The sequence below is a fragment of the Rhipicephalus sanguineus genome, chromosome 6 (genome assembly GCF_013339695.2).
Source record: "Rhipicephalus sanguineus isolate Rsan-2018 chromosome 6, BIME_Rsan_1.4, whole genome shotgun sequence".
In the NCBI taxonomy this organism is placed as follows: Eukaryota; Metazoa; Arthropoda; class Arachnida; order Ixodida; family Ixodidae; genus Rhipicephalus; species Rhipicephalus sanguineus.
Window position 1 is genome coordinate 27,052,898 of NC_051181.1, and position 15,727 is coordinate 27,068,624.

Genomic DNA, 15,727 nt, shown 5'->3' on the forward strand with positions numbered 1-15,727 from the left:
TCGTTATTTCTCACAGGGCGAGCGGGGAACGAGGTCGCTTTTGGCGCGCTTTCTCTTTCGCTCGGGAGCGGACACTTTCCTTGCATTTCACCGATCACAAAGCGGTGATAATGAATGGACCACGTAAACCAACAGTACACAAAAAGTTTGATGTTTAATATATACACGGTGTTTCACACTCTTTATATGATGTACTGGGTGAATTTCACGGAAGAATTTCACGGTTTACCGATGATTCCCTCCGGAGCTTCGCCCCACTCATCATCATTCACCCCGTGGATATGCTGTGATTTTTTTTTTCTGGTCCATGTCTAACTGCAGCGCATCACAAGCATGAATGAGGATGAATACAACGTCAAGGGTTCACGCTGTTCCTATTGGCTAAGGAGCCCCGTAGCTTCCGCAGTGCTGCAACCAGCTTGTGAGATGCAGTACAGTCCATGGAGGCGAAACCTTTACAGGGTAGAGGTACACAGCTTCGCTGTAAAGCATATTGCCACGGGCGCTTCTTTTTGAAGTTTGTATCTAACGAGTCCGTTGCACGCGTAGCCACCGCCTTGAGCAAGCCGCGCCCTAATGTCTGGCAACCTTCCAGATTATTTTAGAATCTTCTTATAGGCTTGAGCGCGCAAACGCGAACAGTTCAGATTATTCTCGAACTAACGCGGCCACCAGCGATAAGGCTCGAATGTTCGATGCCACATGTATAAATGCCGACGCGCCTCACCGCATAGCAGTTTATCGACGGCCGACGCTCTGTTCGCCGCTATCAGCGTACGGTGTGTATTGCTGTAGTTTTATCACGGGGCGGAAACTCCCTATACCTCCCATGGGACGCGCTCTCTCATGCTGATACGCTGCGGCAGCGCCGCCTCCATCACTGGCGGCTGCCGGGTATCTACTAGAAATAATGTATTTCAGTGGCAGTATTAGAAGCAAACGCCCACAAAGTTTCCAACTAGCTGCATGCATTTCCATGAACAGGAAGGAGCCTATAATTGCTTCCCATCATTTGAACTACATGCCAAAAGTAAAAGATGAACTGCGGAGCCTAACCAACACGCATTCAAAACCTTCATTAAACGCATTTTGCTGGCAACAGGTGGATTGTTGTCATGATGAATTAGTCTAGCGACACTGCACTTATGTCAATACAGTCAGGCTGGCAGAGAACTGGGTTTGCTCATGAACACCTGCTCAAATAATGGACCCAAATATTTGTGCTCACCCGTCGTCACTAGGAAACCTGAAAACCTTCGCGGCACTGGAAATTCCTGGGTTAACACACCACAGAGCCGCACAAAGATGTGGTGCTCCGAATTAGCCGTCTTCGCCTAATGCATGGTTGACCTGCTCGACGGGGCTCACTGCGGTTCCCCTTCACTGCACGCTACATCAAATGTCTTATCTTTCCTGTATACATACCTGGCACGCCAACTGAACGAGACAACCGAGCGCGATCCAACTTGTGATATCGCACAAGTCAAACAGTTCCCGCGTTTCGCCCGGTTTACAATTCACAAAATAAGAACTAAAAAAGGCAAATAAACAAAAGAAGACTTCTTTACAGTACAATCAAATTTCTGTATTTGTAAAAACTAGTGAAAGACAATAAATGCACGTCAACCTCACTTCGTTCAACCAGATCTTAGGATGCCCGGCAACCGCTACGAGCACGCATGTTCCCTGAAACCGAAACTGGCGCTGAGTTTCCGGGCCCTGGTTTTATTTTCCGTTTCCCTGCCACAAGTTCGGCCAAATAAAGAGTTTCATCTTGGACACGCCTACGGCTGCCTTCGTCGGCGTCACGACCCCGTGACAATATTAAGGAAGCGGAATGGCTACCCTAATAAACGTACGTGTTATTCACACCTCTTATCTGTATATAAACGTTTGTCTTTCTCAAATTGTATATAATTGTTTCTTACTTTACAGCGTGCTTAAATGTCTTCCTAAACTCGCAATATGTGGTATGTATCATATCCTTAACTTATATAACACACATTACCATTGAATTCGTGGCCCCACAGTGGGTCTTGGCCACGATTGACCACGCGAACAACCGCAAACGCCATGTCGGAATCGCGCACAACCGTGCTGCTGCTCCTACTTCTCCCGTGTGGCTATCATGACAGCGAGTCATCTCGGCTTTCCATACGTCCGATACGTACGGACACGCAGCTGTGGGCGCCTGGCAGCGCGGTACGGCTTCCGTACGTTGTGCGCACCTCGGCGGACGCCAACGTCACGTGCACGCGCGACGGCAAGACTTTCAGTCGATTCGTGGTGCGAGTACCGCGGAGGCGCAATGCCGTGGTGCATACTGTGGAGCACGCGCTATTCATCCCCGATGCTGCACCTGAGCATGCAGGCCGCTACGCCTGCTGGGCGAGGACGCAACGCGACAGCGGCTCAGTGGCCTGGCAGGTAAGCAGCAAAACCTGGCTTTTTCAACAGACAGAGTAGTTCTCGCGAAGGAACACTGACTAACAGTTTAGCTGTGTGGCTAAGCACGCGATATAGCACCGTTTCTTCTTGCGTCCAAACTCCATAGCTCCAGCGCTCAGGTCGAGGCGGCGTTGTCACTTTTCAGAAGTTTTATAAGCCTGCCCGTTTCTCGAGGTTCCCCCTGCGCAGGAGTTTCATTTCCGCGTTTACGACATTTCCTCAACGTAAATGCTTCTAACTCCCTCTCTAGTCTTGTTACAATATGTGCATCAGTTGACGCAGTCTCGTCTACCTTTCAGCCGTGGCTTTGCGTTTCGCCGCGAGCCCGATGCTTTGCGCTGACAGACCCACTGAGAACCGGCGTTTCTGCCGTGGGGGATATCAGAGTCCTTCACTATTTTTCTACAACAAGAACATTATTTAGGGACCCTGCTGACATAAAGAAACGTTCAGCTCAACTATACGTGAGACCATCGCCTCCTATGCTGCGTCTGCCTTACAGAATCTGCCTCGCGTGCTGCGTCCTACAAACGTGACGCATCCGTGTAGAACACCGTCAGATGAGTCCAAGTGCGCTAAACTGGGCGATCGCCATTATTTGTGCGAAACTAACATTATGCCGAACCGTAAATGTACGTACAAAACGTTCATATACCTGTAACGACGTTTTTAAATGGCAAGTTGGGCGAGTTCTTAGGATTACGTATTTGAAATGTCAGCAACGATAAACCAAGAAGGAAAGGAAAGCGATTCATACAACACGAGCGTTGGCCCACAACTGGATGCTTAGTCTTACAAAAAAATCATAAAAAATGCGGGCAGTTCGCACTAAGCCGCGCAAAGCTTGGAACAGTGAAACACGGGCCCATTGCCGCTCGCACTCCCCGTCGACCGATACGTCTAGCTTCGAGATGCGCGGTTGCTTGCTCAGGAGTACGCACTTTCTTAGAACGCCCCATGACTGGACACGATCCGGCGCAGCCAGTCTGTACACTATAGAGCGGAGGATATGCACTATAAAGGTTGCGCGCGATGTCTCCGTCGGTGAGCGCGGCTTAGCTACTGCGCAAATGCGGGCAATTTCCAAGTAGCCGCTTCCTTTCCCTCCTCCCTAAGATCTCTTCCCTTTTCCACCCCTTTGCTGCAGTACATTATACAAGGCTATGCTATGCTCTACTATCGTGCCTGGATAGCCGACTGATTAGGACTCCCCCCCTTGGATCGAGGGTACGCGAGTTCGAATCCCGCCTCGCGAAGAAATCTTTTTCTGCAGTAACTTTTCTCTTTCCCCTTCTCGACACCTTTCTTTCTGTCTCTCTGTTTCTTTCTCTCTTCCTTTCGTTCTCTCTCTGTACTCGTTCTCTCCCCCATCAGGGTTACTACAGGCCATGCCGAAGCGGTGACCCAAATTCTGTGGCACGCACCCGTTCCTGATTATGATAGTTTTCGGGTACGACCACACATTTTATGCCGAGCTAGAGCAGCTCTGTAAGGGCGAAGCACTGAATGTGATAGCGACAAATTGTAATGTTATACGAAGTATAACACCGAAGGCTGGCAGCAAACTCCTTTAGGGTCCGATGTGACGTAAAATCTACGGAGCGCTGGCGTGAGGGAATACGGCCGCTCCAGCGAGTGAAGGCCTACAGGTATGAGCCGTCTGCTGATTTCCTCCTAAGAGGCGCACGGCCGCGGTCGACCAGGCTCTGTAATTCAAAGTACGCATTTCCTGCGAAAGACACGCATCCAGGGTTGCCAGGTTGGGCTACTTCGCGTCATTTTGGCTACATTTTTAGGCCGGTGTCGCCAGAAAATGCGTCTTGGCTACTTGGCTCCTTTTTGGCTACTTTCTCGCCCCTCGATTTGAGCAAAATTATCAATAATTGGTGAAGTCACAGCCGCTGCTTTTCGAGTATATGGTGTCAAAACATGGCAGTCAAAGCGTGCTTCTCACTCCGAAAATTTAATTTGACATTTTGATTACGCAGATAATCAAAATCTACTTGAATGAGAAGGGTGGCGCAGTGGCCTAAATAGGCGTAAAGGTCAATGGTGGTGACCATAACATAAATATAAAAAAACTACACGTTTATAACCTGCCAGTCAAACGGGCCTCGCGCTCACACACACAAAAAAAGTGCTTTTGAATAACTGGATGGGGCTCAGCTTGAACAGTTGCATGGGGCCTCATTTTGCAGATCACCCATTGATGAACGCGGCTTTAAACCACAATTGGGAGTAAGGAGGAATCGAAGGCCCTCCGCAACTAGGGCGCTATCAAGGAAGTTTATTTTAACCTCGTTGGGTGCTATGCACTTATCGACGTTAGAAATCAGGTATCCGACATTTCAAGTGAGCACTGAAAAACCAGGACACAAGAGGCAAAGGCGTCAGCACAAGCGCTCACTAACAAGAGTTCTTGGTGAGCGCCTGTCTTGCTGCCTTCGCCTCTTCTGTCCTGGTTTCTTAGGGCTCTCTTTAGAATGTCGTATCAACTCGCCCAACAATCAATCCTTCTAGAATGCCCGGCGAACTGCTTGTATCATTTCTTAGGTTCAGGTACAGACTGCCACTCTGGATTCGTCATCACGGAAGAAATTATTGCGAAAGTGGCTACAATTTATGCTTCAATGCGAGCAACTGGGATGTTGAGCGCACTCATCATGCCGTAGACTGATTTTCATTGTCGCAACTTCTAGTCATTGAAAGAAAATTAATGCAAGACTCGTGATGAGATCGTGAAGTCATATTTATCTATCCTTCTACGACCGTATTTCGAGTGGACGTTTAGAAGGGGTCAACGTGAGACATCTTTTTAGGTATGTCGATGACTATCTCATTATTTTGAGAGGTGATGCCGAAGACGTTCAAGTGTCTGTTTCACGTCTTTTGGCCATTTTTAGCGACGGTCTTAATCCACTGCAGTTAACACACTAACTTACGGTGGATAGCTCTTGACCTCAGGCTTCATTTCACTGTAGGACTTGTTTGCTGGTTGTATGAACCGAAGGCCAGCAAATCGTTGCTCCCGCACCCCTCAAATCACACCAAGCTTGTAAAACGGGGCATTATAGCGTCTTGTCTAAGCAATTCTCTACTGAAGTCATGTGTCCATTTAACAGAGATTAGGTTTCTTGCTCAGACTTCTCGCCTGGTTTCGGCTGGGTACCTGTACCATATGCTCATGTCAGTGGCTCGTGTCCTGCTAAAAGAGATGAAGCTTGGTGACCAGCAGGGCCAGCCGATAAGGAAAAAGAAAGGAATGTTCGTTGTGGTGCCTCACATATACAAAGTCGCGCACAATCTGAAGAAGATAAGCATGCGCGCTGGTGTTGACGTGATCTTTTCCGCCCCTAACAAACTGTAAAATTTGTTCGCTTGTTAATTCTGATCGATGCCAAAAAGAAAGCAGGATGCCCAAAAAAACACCGGGAGCGGTTTGTTAACTGTGAAGAAGGCGTTGTTTACTCGCTGCACTTGATCTGCGGGAAAATGTATATTGGGCAGTCTGGTAGGCGTGTGAACGACAAGCTCATGGAGCACAAGAATCTTGTTGGAAAGACTGTCGTTTCAGGCCACTTGTCGTTGCACTGTTGAAGCTGAGCCTGTCAACCGCTTTTCGGGCAGTGTTCGGTGATCAGGAAACGGAAGGGCAAGCTGACCCGAGCAGTAGTATAAGCTTATGAAGTTGATCGTCACAAAAGAAGCTGCGTGAGCGCTCTTTCCGTGACGCTATCACAAAAGGAGCTGGAATTTTTAACGTTGATGAACCATATAGGCAGAGTGCGCAATGAGGAGTGTTGTATTCTAACTCTGTTTTCTAACTCGCTCATAAGCAACGCCGTCCTGCGTGTGGCGTCCTCGTTTACCCGCGCAGCGCAGCATCCTTCCTCCGGGGGTATAGCTTCATAGAAATCTATGGGCCCAAGTACCCTCTTACAGAACAAATGACGTTTCATCTATAGATTCGGGTACCCATTAAACTTTTTTATAGTATGTATTCCGCGTAAATGTGCAGGTTCAGCCGGTCACAAAGCGGGCGTGCGTATGGAGCAGCTCGTGTGAAGAGAAGCCGGGAATGCCGTGCGAGGCTTGCGAGTGCGCTGCTAAGAGACAGTTTTATGGTAAGAACCGGCTGTACGGCTGCTACGCAAAACGCCACTTCGGGATCAGCCTCAGGCTCAAGGAGACGCCGCGAGCGACTTTCCTCGTCTTCAACAGCCGCAGGCGGGCATCCATCTTCTACGAGCTGACAACCTACGGCGACACGCAGGTGACATGGACGGTCGAAGGACACCTGCTGCACTCGCACACAACGCTCTACGACAGCCGAGAGAGCTACGTAACCTTCTGGGAGCGAATTGTTTTCCGCGTTCTCAATGACGCCGATTACGACCGCTTCCTGAATGGCTTCCTGATGGCTCACGTGCGTGGAACGAAACATTCGGCATCACTCGCCCTGCGCGTTCGGATGAACCGAGTTCAGCAAGCAATGATTTGCGGCAATGACAGTGACTGTGACCCAATCGGCGCAGTGTGCAAGCAATACACCAGGGCAAAAAGATGCAAATGCGAATTGGGCAGTGCTACACGATGGACTGGATCACCATTGTACGGCCACTGCTCGAAGCCGTGCTCGTCGGACCGGGACTGCGGCGAGCTCGGCAACAGCACGTGTAGCCAGGCGGGAGAGACGCGTGCCAGCTGCGTCTGCCAGCAAGGCTTCTACCTGAAGCACAACGCTTGCTTGGCCTCCGAATGCGCTAGCACCGAAGACTGCCTGGCGCGATACGGACCGTCTGAGTGCGTGGGCGATCACTGCGAGTGTTTCGCCGGCTACGTGTACCGTGACGGCGTGTGCTCGCCCTCGGTATGCCTGGACAATAACGACTGCGAAGATGGGGGTGGCAGACTACGGTGCCTGAGTGGACGCTGCATTTGCCACCACGAGTTCGATGTACAGCGCGCAAGCCAGTGCTCCAAGAGTAGTGTGGGAAAGTGCTCTACAGGCACCTGCCGCATCGATGGCGCAGAGTGCCGCCAACGGGACCAAGTGTGCATCTGTAAGAGCGGCTATCGTGCCGTGAATTTGCCAGCGGGCCGCGCATGTCTCAAGGTATCGTGCAAGACCACGGATGACTGCCGCGACATCGCACTCGCCACGTGCAATAATGGCATGTGCACGTGCCTCGACTATGAGCCACCCCGAAGCATGACGTGCTCTGGCTCGTCGGCACTCACGTCTGCCGAACTGTTGGTGCCATTAAAGCTCGCGGGCATTGCGGTGGGCATGACCGTATTTCTGGTGGCGCTCATGTGCATCACGTTCACATGCATGAAGTCCAAGGAGGACTACGTGTCAACGCTCGAAGACGACCAGCCCGTGGAGGACGAGGGTGCCCTAATGGCGGCCAAGCGCGCTTTGGACGCGATCCAGGAGCAGGACCGCGTGGCCGCTGCTGAACCACCTGGGGAGGAACCCTTCGGGCGCGTCTTCATGCGCTCCTTCTTCCCTCGCCTATCGGACGCGCTGTTTGGCTTGCCCGGCGAGGAGGGCCACATATCGTTTGGCAACACACCCGTTTCAGAAAATACCATCGACATCTGATGACAGAAAAGCAGTGCGGAAGTGGCGGTTTCTTGCCAAATAATTTATCTAAACTTTATTACACTACTCTGTTTCCATTGAGCGCCTTCGGAATGCCCTTAGTACATTTATTCATCTAAACATTGGTGTTATCCGGTGTGGATTTCTTTTGGCGAATTGCATTTAATAGAAATAATGATTATGGCTTTTTTTGAACATTTCTGTGGTCTTCACGCGATACAATCAGGTAGTTATAAAACAGTAAACACACCAAGGTTGTAAAATAGTAAACTCAAAGTGGTCTTTGTGATTATCCTGCAGTGTGCTTAACCAGGGACGTTTGAGATCTTATTGCACTTGCTTGTTGCCGAAAAAATACTTTTTAAGTACTTTTAGCTGTTTTGTTTTTGTGCATGAAATTATAATAGTGCACGTTTTTAGGAAGCCCTCCCTGTTATAGTAATTCATCATCAGCCTGTCTACGCCCACTGCAGGGCAAAGGCCTCTCCCATGTTCCGCCAATCAACCCGGTCCTGTGCTTTCTGCTGCCACGTTGTACCTGCAAACTTCTTAATCTCATCTACCCACCTAATTTTCTGTCTCCCCCGCACGCGTTTGCCATCTCTTGGAATTCGGTCAGTTACCCTCAATGACCTCCGGTTATCCTGCCGACGTGCTACGTGCCCGGCCCATATCCATTTCTTCCTCTTGATTTCAACTATGATGTCCTTAACCCCCGTTTGTTCCCTGACCCACTCTGCTCTCTTCCTGTCTCTTAAGGTTACACCTATCATTTTCCTTTCCATCGCTCGCTGCGTCGTCCTCAATTTAAGTTGAACCCTCTTTGTAAGTCTCCAGGTTTCTGCTCCGTAGGTAAGTACCGGTAAGATGCAGCTGTTATATACTTTCCTCTTGAGGGATAGTGGTAGACTGCCATTCATGATTTGATAATGCTTGCCGAATGAGCCCCAACCCATCCTTATTCTTCTAGTTATTTCACTCTCATGGTTCGGCTCTGCGGTTACTACCTGTGCTAAGGAGACGTACTCCTTTACAACTTCCAGTGTCTCGCCACCTATCGCAAAGCGCTGTTCTCTGCCGAGATTGTTCCAGATTACTTTAGTTTTATGCATATTAATTTTCAGACCTACTCTTCTACTTTCCGTATCCAGTTCAGTAATCATGAGCTGTAATTCGTCTCCCGCGTTACTCATCAATGCAATGTCATCAGCGAATCGCAGGTTACTGAGATACTCTCCATTAACTCTTATCCCTAACTCTTCCCAATCTAGGGCCCTGAAAACCTCCTGTAAGCACGCGGTGAATAATATTGGAGAGATCGTGTCTCCCTGCCGTACGCCCTTCTTTATTGGGATTCTGTCGCTTTCTTTATGGACGACTATAGTGGCTGTGGATCCGCTGTAGATTTTTCCATTATGTTTATATAGGCTTCGTCGATGCCTTGATTCCGCAGTGCCTGCATGACTGCTGATGTCTCCACCGAATCAAATGCCTTCTCGTAATCTATGAAGGCTATGTATAGGGGTTGGTTGTATTCCGCGCATTTCTCTATCACCTGATTGATAGTATGAATATGGTCTATTGTTGAGAATCCTGTACGAAATCCTGCCTGGTCCCTTGGTTGATTCAACTCTAATATCGTATTAATTCTGTTAGCAATTACTTTTGTAAATAGCTTGTATACAACGGACAGTAAGCTTATGGGCCTGTAATTTTTCAGGTCCTTGACGTCCCCTTTCTTATGGATCAAGATGATGTTGGCATTCTTCCAAGATTCTGGTATCCTCCCCGTCGAGAGGCACTTCGTATACAGGGTGGCCAGTTTCTCTAACATAATCTCTCCACCGTCTTTCAACAGGTCTGATGTTACCTGATCCTCACCAGCTGCTTTGCCTCTTTGTATTCCCGTTAGGGCTTTCTTTACCTCTCCTGTCAGTAGTGGTGGGATGTCAGATTCCTCTGCGCTATTACTCCTCCTTACGTTATCATCCTGACTGCCTCGGCTGCTGTACAGATCTGTGTAGAACTCTTCCGCTACCTCAGCTATTCTATCCATATTGTTTGTGACCTTGCCTTCCTTGTTCCTTAATGCATACATCTGATTTTTGCCTATGCACAGTTTTGTCTTCATAGCTTTGAGGCTTCCTCCGTTCTTTAGTGCATGCTCAATTCTCTCCATATTATACTTTCTTATGTCGGCTGCTTTACGCCTATTGATTAACTTCGAAAGCTCCGCCAGCTCTATTTTGTCTGTTGCATTTGAGGCTTTCATAGCTTGACGTTTCTTAATGAGGTTTTTCGTCTCTTGGGATAGCTTACCAGTGTCCCGTCTAACGACGTACCCACGACTTCCACTGCACACTCCTTAATGATACTAGTGAGATTATCATTTATTGCGTGAACGCTAAGGTCGGTTTCCTCGCTTAAAGCCGCGTACCTATTCTGAAGTGAAACTCTGAATTCCTGTACTTTCCCTCTCAGAGCTAGTTCATTAATCGGCTTCTTGCCTATCAGTTTCTTCCGTTCCTTCCTCACGCCTAGTTGAATTCTAGATGTTACCATTCTATGGTCACTGCATCGGATCTTGTTAACTACTTCCACATCCTGTACAATGCCCGGGTGGCCGCACATTATGAAGTCTATTTCATTTTTAGTTTCGCCATTAGGACTCCTCCACGTGCACTTACGAGTAGCCCGTTTTCTGTAGAAAGTATTCAAGATGCGTAAATTATTGCGTTCTGCTAACTCTACTAGTAACTCCTCTCTGGCGTTTCTGGAGCCGATGCCATATTCCCCAACTGCATGATCTCCAGCCTGTTATAGTAATTACAGTTACTTTATTCTGTAATTACCTCTACAGAGTAAGAGCTCGTTAAATTCACAGACGAAAGTGGGCATGTCATAATTTATTATGTAAAACAGCAACAATTCCCGTACAGCATAAAAACGTAAAAACCACGAAATGAGATATAGCATGCGACTAGATAACATTGTTCAGAAGCGGCAAAAGAACGCAAAATATCACGGCAATTAAAATGCAGCTGTATAGTATCCAACCTTCAAGAACACTTTTTGTTGCGCGATTCATCATTAGCAAAATTGCTGTCAAACAACTAATAATGAAATATGACAATATTTAGGATCTGGCACAGCCATTCTGCAATATGTAAGCGTCGTCTCAATTAGCTTTACTGAATGAAACCCAAGGATGAAGTGAAGAGAAATTGTCGAAAAGGGAATGTCGCTGAAGCCAACGACTCGAGAAGGGCACTAGCTTCCGTCAGGGCCCTGATGAAGACAAGCGTCCATGATGAAACGTTTCCTCAGCGCTTCATCTTCCGCTGAACTTTTTTCGTGTAGGAAGGAGAGAGAGAGAAGGAATAGAGAATAGGCAGGGAGGTTGACTAGCATCCAGTTTGCTACCTTACTCATGGGAGGAGAATGAGGGAGTAAAATTAGAAAGAGACACATTTCACAACACACACACAGAGGAGCGTATCACAGGCGGTCACTCAATTTTGTTTGTTGCCTTGAAGTAGTGCACGAAGGCTCGTCTGTTCTTTTTTTTTGGCTGATGTGCTATGAAGACAGACTCCCAAGATCTTTCCTTCAGTAAAAGGCCGACCATCAAGTCTACTGAAGGCACATTGGCACACTGGAGAGTCCGGCGATGTGTTTGAAAGAGCATACAGCGGCACAAATGATGATCGATAGTCTGTAAACAGTTGCAGTTATCGCACATTGATGAATCTGCCCTACCACTCCGATAGGTGAATGAGTTAGAAGACGCTACACCGAGCCACAGCCAACACAGCAACACAACAAAAAGACGTGGACAGTAGAAGTGAACAGGACAGCGCTTACTCCTGCCCACTTCTACTGTCCACGTTTTTTTTAAGTGTGCTTCAACGTAATTTTCCAAACATGGACGTAAACCAACAGGTCCAACTCGCCATCTTGCTCCAACACAGCATTCTAAGCAGGAAAGGAGGCATGCATCAAGCACCTGGTGTGTGACTCTCTTCGTTTCAAAACATTCGTTCAGTAGCGCTACTTAAGACGACAGTTAGTGGAAATCGACTCCAATGTGTTGAAATCACTAATAACACAACAAAACTGCAAAATAATATATTTGACCAACCCAGCCAAGAATACGTAATAAAAAAAGGACGTAAATTGCTTAAAAAATCACTGTTGCTGAAGTGTATTGCTCACAAAATGGAACTTTTAGAAACTTTCTTACAACGAATTGTATAGCGCGAACAGGGTACTTGGACAGACAGAAAAAACGAGGACGGGCGCTAACTTCCAACTGATTTTATTAAGCGGAATCGAACATTTATATATGTCACAAAATGCAAAAGACGAACATGAGACAGAGGATGCGCTAAGCGAAAAACGTTAAGGCAGACGCTGCGCAATCAAAACCAAACAAAACAAGATATGAAAAACAAACCGGTCAGTGCGTGCGTGCGCCAGTGCTTCCTAGGAAACTTAATTCCTTGACAGAGAGGGCTACGGATGGCTTACTAACACACATGTCATGCTCGCTTGCCATCTGCGCAGCCTCAACAATCATTCGGGTGCGATCATTCCTGAGTTTATACACAGTGACTGTGCGCTCAAAAAGGGGTGAATATTTACAAGCCGTACAGTGTTGTGCTAGAAACCCGCCTTTGCCATCTTTTACGTTGTTAGCGTGTTCCCTTATCCGGTCATTAATACACCTACCCGTCTGACCGATGTAGCATGCACCACAGGAGAGAGGAACCTTGTACACAACTTCACGTGCGCATTGCACGTACCTGGTCCTCTGCTTCATGCCACATGCGGCAGACGACTGTTGCCTCAGGGGGCTGGGGAATTTCGGAAGACTGATTAGCTTAAACAGGGCAGAAAAAAACTACACGAATGCCAGCGCGTTTTCCAATCTTTTTAAGTCTGTGGGATATTTGATGCTTATACGGAACAACAGCTATCTTTTCCCGCTGTTGAGTTGTGCTACCCGCGGCCAGAGCTTGCTCCCTCTCCAGTCCTGCCTTACTGGTCCGGTAGATGGATTCTGCTACCGACGCGATCAAAGCCTCTAGAAAGCCTGAAGCCTTGAGCCGGACTACCTGCGCATTGAAGCTCGCAGAAATATTATGTTTGCAAGATTTCTGCAAAGCGTTTCGGAGGCAAGTGCTTGCTATGCCTCTCTTCACTATCTTGCTGTGCGCAGAAGAAAAAGGAAGTAGTGGTTTCTGCGCACGCGGCTCGTAGGACCAGCAATTTTGATGTTCTCCAAAAAGCAGCCTCAAATCTAAAAATCTTAATGTGTCATTCCCGGGCATCTCGTGTGTCAGCACTAGAGGCTTGAGACACACTTTGAACAAACCTAGTGTCTGTGCCGATAGCCGGGGGAACATGCCAGAGTTACACTGAAGAAGAACCAGAAAATCATCAACGTATCTGAATACATTGATTACAGGAGTACCGACTAACTTTTCTTTCAATGACCTGCCCATTTTAGCCAACAACAAATCGCTCAGTAATGGAGCTATGCATGAACCAATTGACACTCCATTTTTCTGTAGATAAACCCGATCATCCCAATCCTCGTACGTAGACGTGAGATACATCGAAACCAAGTCTAGGAAGTTTTGTGCTCTAATGCCCGTTTTTAACTGAACATTCAACTGGCCAAAGGTATCTATGTGATCCGTTATGCATTCTAATAACTCTTCGTGCGGCAGGGAGTAATATAGATCATTTATGTCAACAGAAAACGCGTGCACATCAGCATGATCCGCCCGTTCCAGAAATTTAATCAGTGCCTGCGAACTCTAGATCAGAAAGGGGTCATCAACCGTAAGACACTTCAGGCTGTTTTGAATAAACAAGCCAAGTTGCTTCTGCCATGTCCCTCTCTCGGAAACGATTACGCGGAAAGGCACGTTAACCTTGTGCGTTTTCGCCGAGAAGAACATGCTGAGGCCGTTTTTCTCACTCTGCCAGATTCGTTTTGCTAAATGTTGTGTACAAGGTTCCTCTGTCCTGTGGTGCATGCTACATCGGTCAGACGGGTAGATGTATTAATGACCAGATAAGGGAACACGCTAACAACGTAAAAGATGGCAAAAGACGGGTTTGTGGTACAACACTGTACGTCTTGTAAATGTTCACCCCTTTTTGAGCGCACAGTCACTGTGTATAAACACAGGAATGATCGCACCCGAATGAATGTTGAGGCTGCGCAGATGGCAAGCGAGCATGACATGTGTGTTAGTAAGCCATCCGTAGCCCTCTCTGACAAGGAGTTAAGTTTCCTAGGAAGCACTGGCGCACGCACGCACTGACCGGTTTGTTTTTCATATTTTGTTTTGTTTGGTTTTGATTGCGCAGCGTCTGCCTTAACGTTTTTCACTTAGCGCATCCTCCGCCACATGTTCATCTTTTACATTTTGTGGCATATATAAATGTTCGATTCTGCTTAATAAAATCAGTTGGAAGTTAGCGCCCATCCTCGTTTTTTCTGTCTGTCCAAGTACTCTGTTCGCGCTATACAATTCGTCATGTCATACCAACTAGCCCAAGCCGCTACCCTTTCTTACAACATCTGCGTCTGTTGGAACAATGCTCACTGAAAAAATGTTGGCAAAGAACTCTGGCATCATTACGGAAGTAAGATTCGACGTTCGGAACATATAATAATATCCGGGGTTTAACGTCCCAAAACCACCATATGATTATGAGAGACGCCGTAGTGGAGGGCTCCGGAAATTTCGACCACCTGGGGTTCTTTAACGTGCACCTAAATCTAAGTACACGGGCCTCAAACATTTTCGCCTCCACCGAAAATGCAGCCGCCGCGGCCGGGATTTGATCCCGCGACCTTCGGGTCAGCAGTCGAGTGCCATAACCACTAGACCACCGTGGCGGGGGACGTTCGGAACAAAAGGCGCCATTCTAGACGTTAGCTCAAAATATTTGTGGATGCAGCATCTATGTTTCAAACTGCGCCCACTAAAGAAGTAACGGTTTCAGGCTTCGAAATGCAGCCTACAAAACTTATCACAGGAATCATGGTCTGATACCCTTGAGAGCAGACAGTTAACTTTAAATATGGCATGGCTAGCTGAAAATACAAACACTGTAAATTACAGTAACATATAACGAACAGTACAACTAAACCAAGTGTAGCGCGAAAACAAAATGTATGAACAGAAAACTAGCGGAAACGACCACAAAAATTACAATGAATGGGCCACTTACTAAAATAAATAAATAAAATTTAGGAATATCGAAACACCAGCCTCATAAAAAAACAACCTTCTTTTATGATGCCCAGCATTAAAAAATGTCGGGCTATTAAAAGAACAAATATAACGATGACACATCAGCTAAAGAAATTGTGACTCTTCCCCATTTTTTACTCAGTTAGCACACACCTAAAAACTCAGTATTGTCAGAGGCAGGCCAGGGTATTGGACTTCGTACATCACATTGCTCAGTGCAAAATATCACAATGTGTGGCAAGTCAGTCTGAACACATGGCTTCATGACAGGTACTTGATGGAAAATCACTAGGCACTTCCGGAAGTCTGCTAAGAACACTACAAATGGCATACACACGAAAGTTGTTGTGCCATTAGCAGCATGGAGCAGCGTTCCACGTCAAACATATTTTGG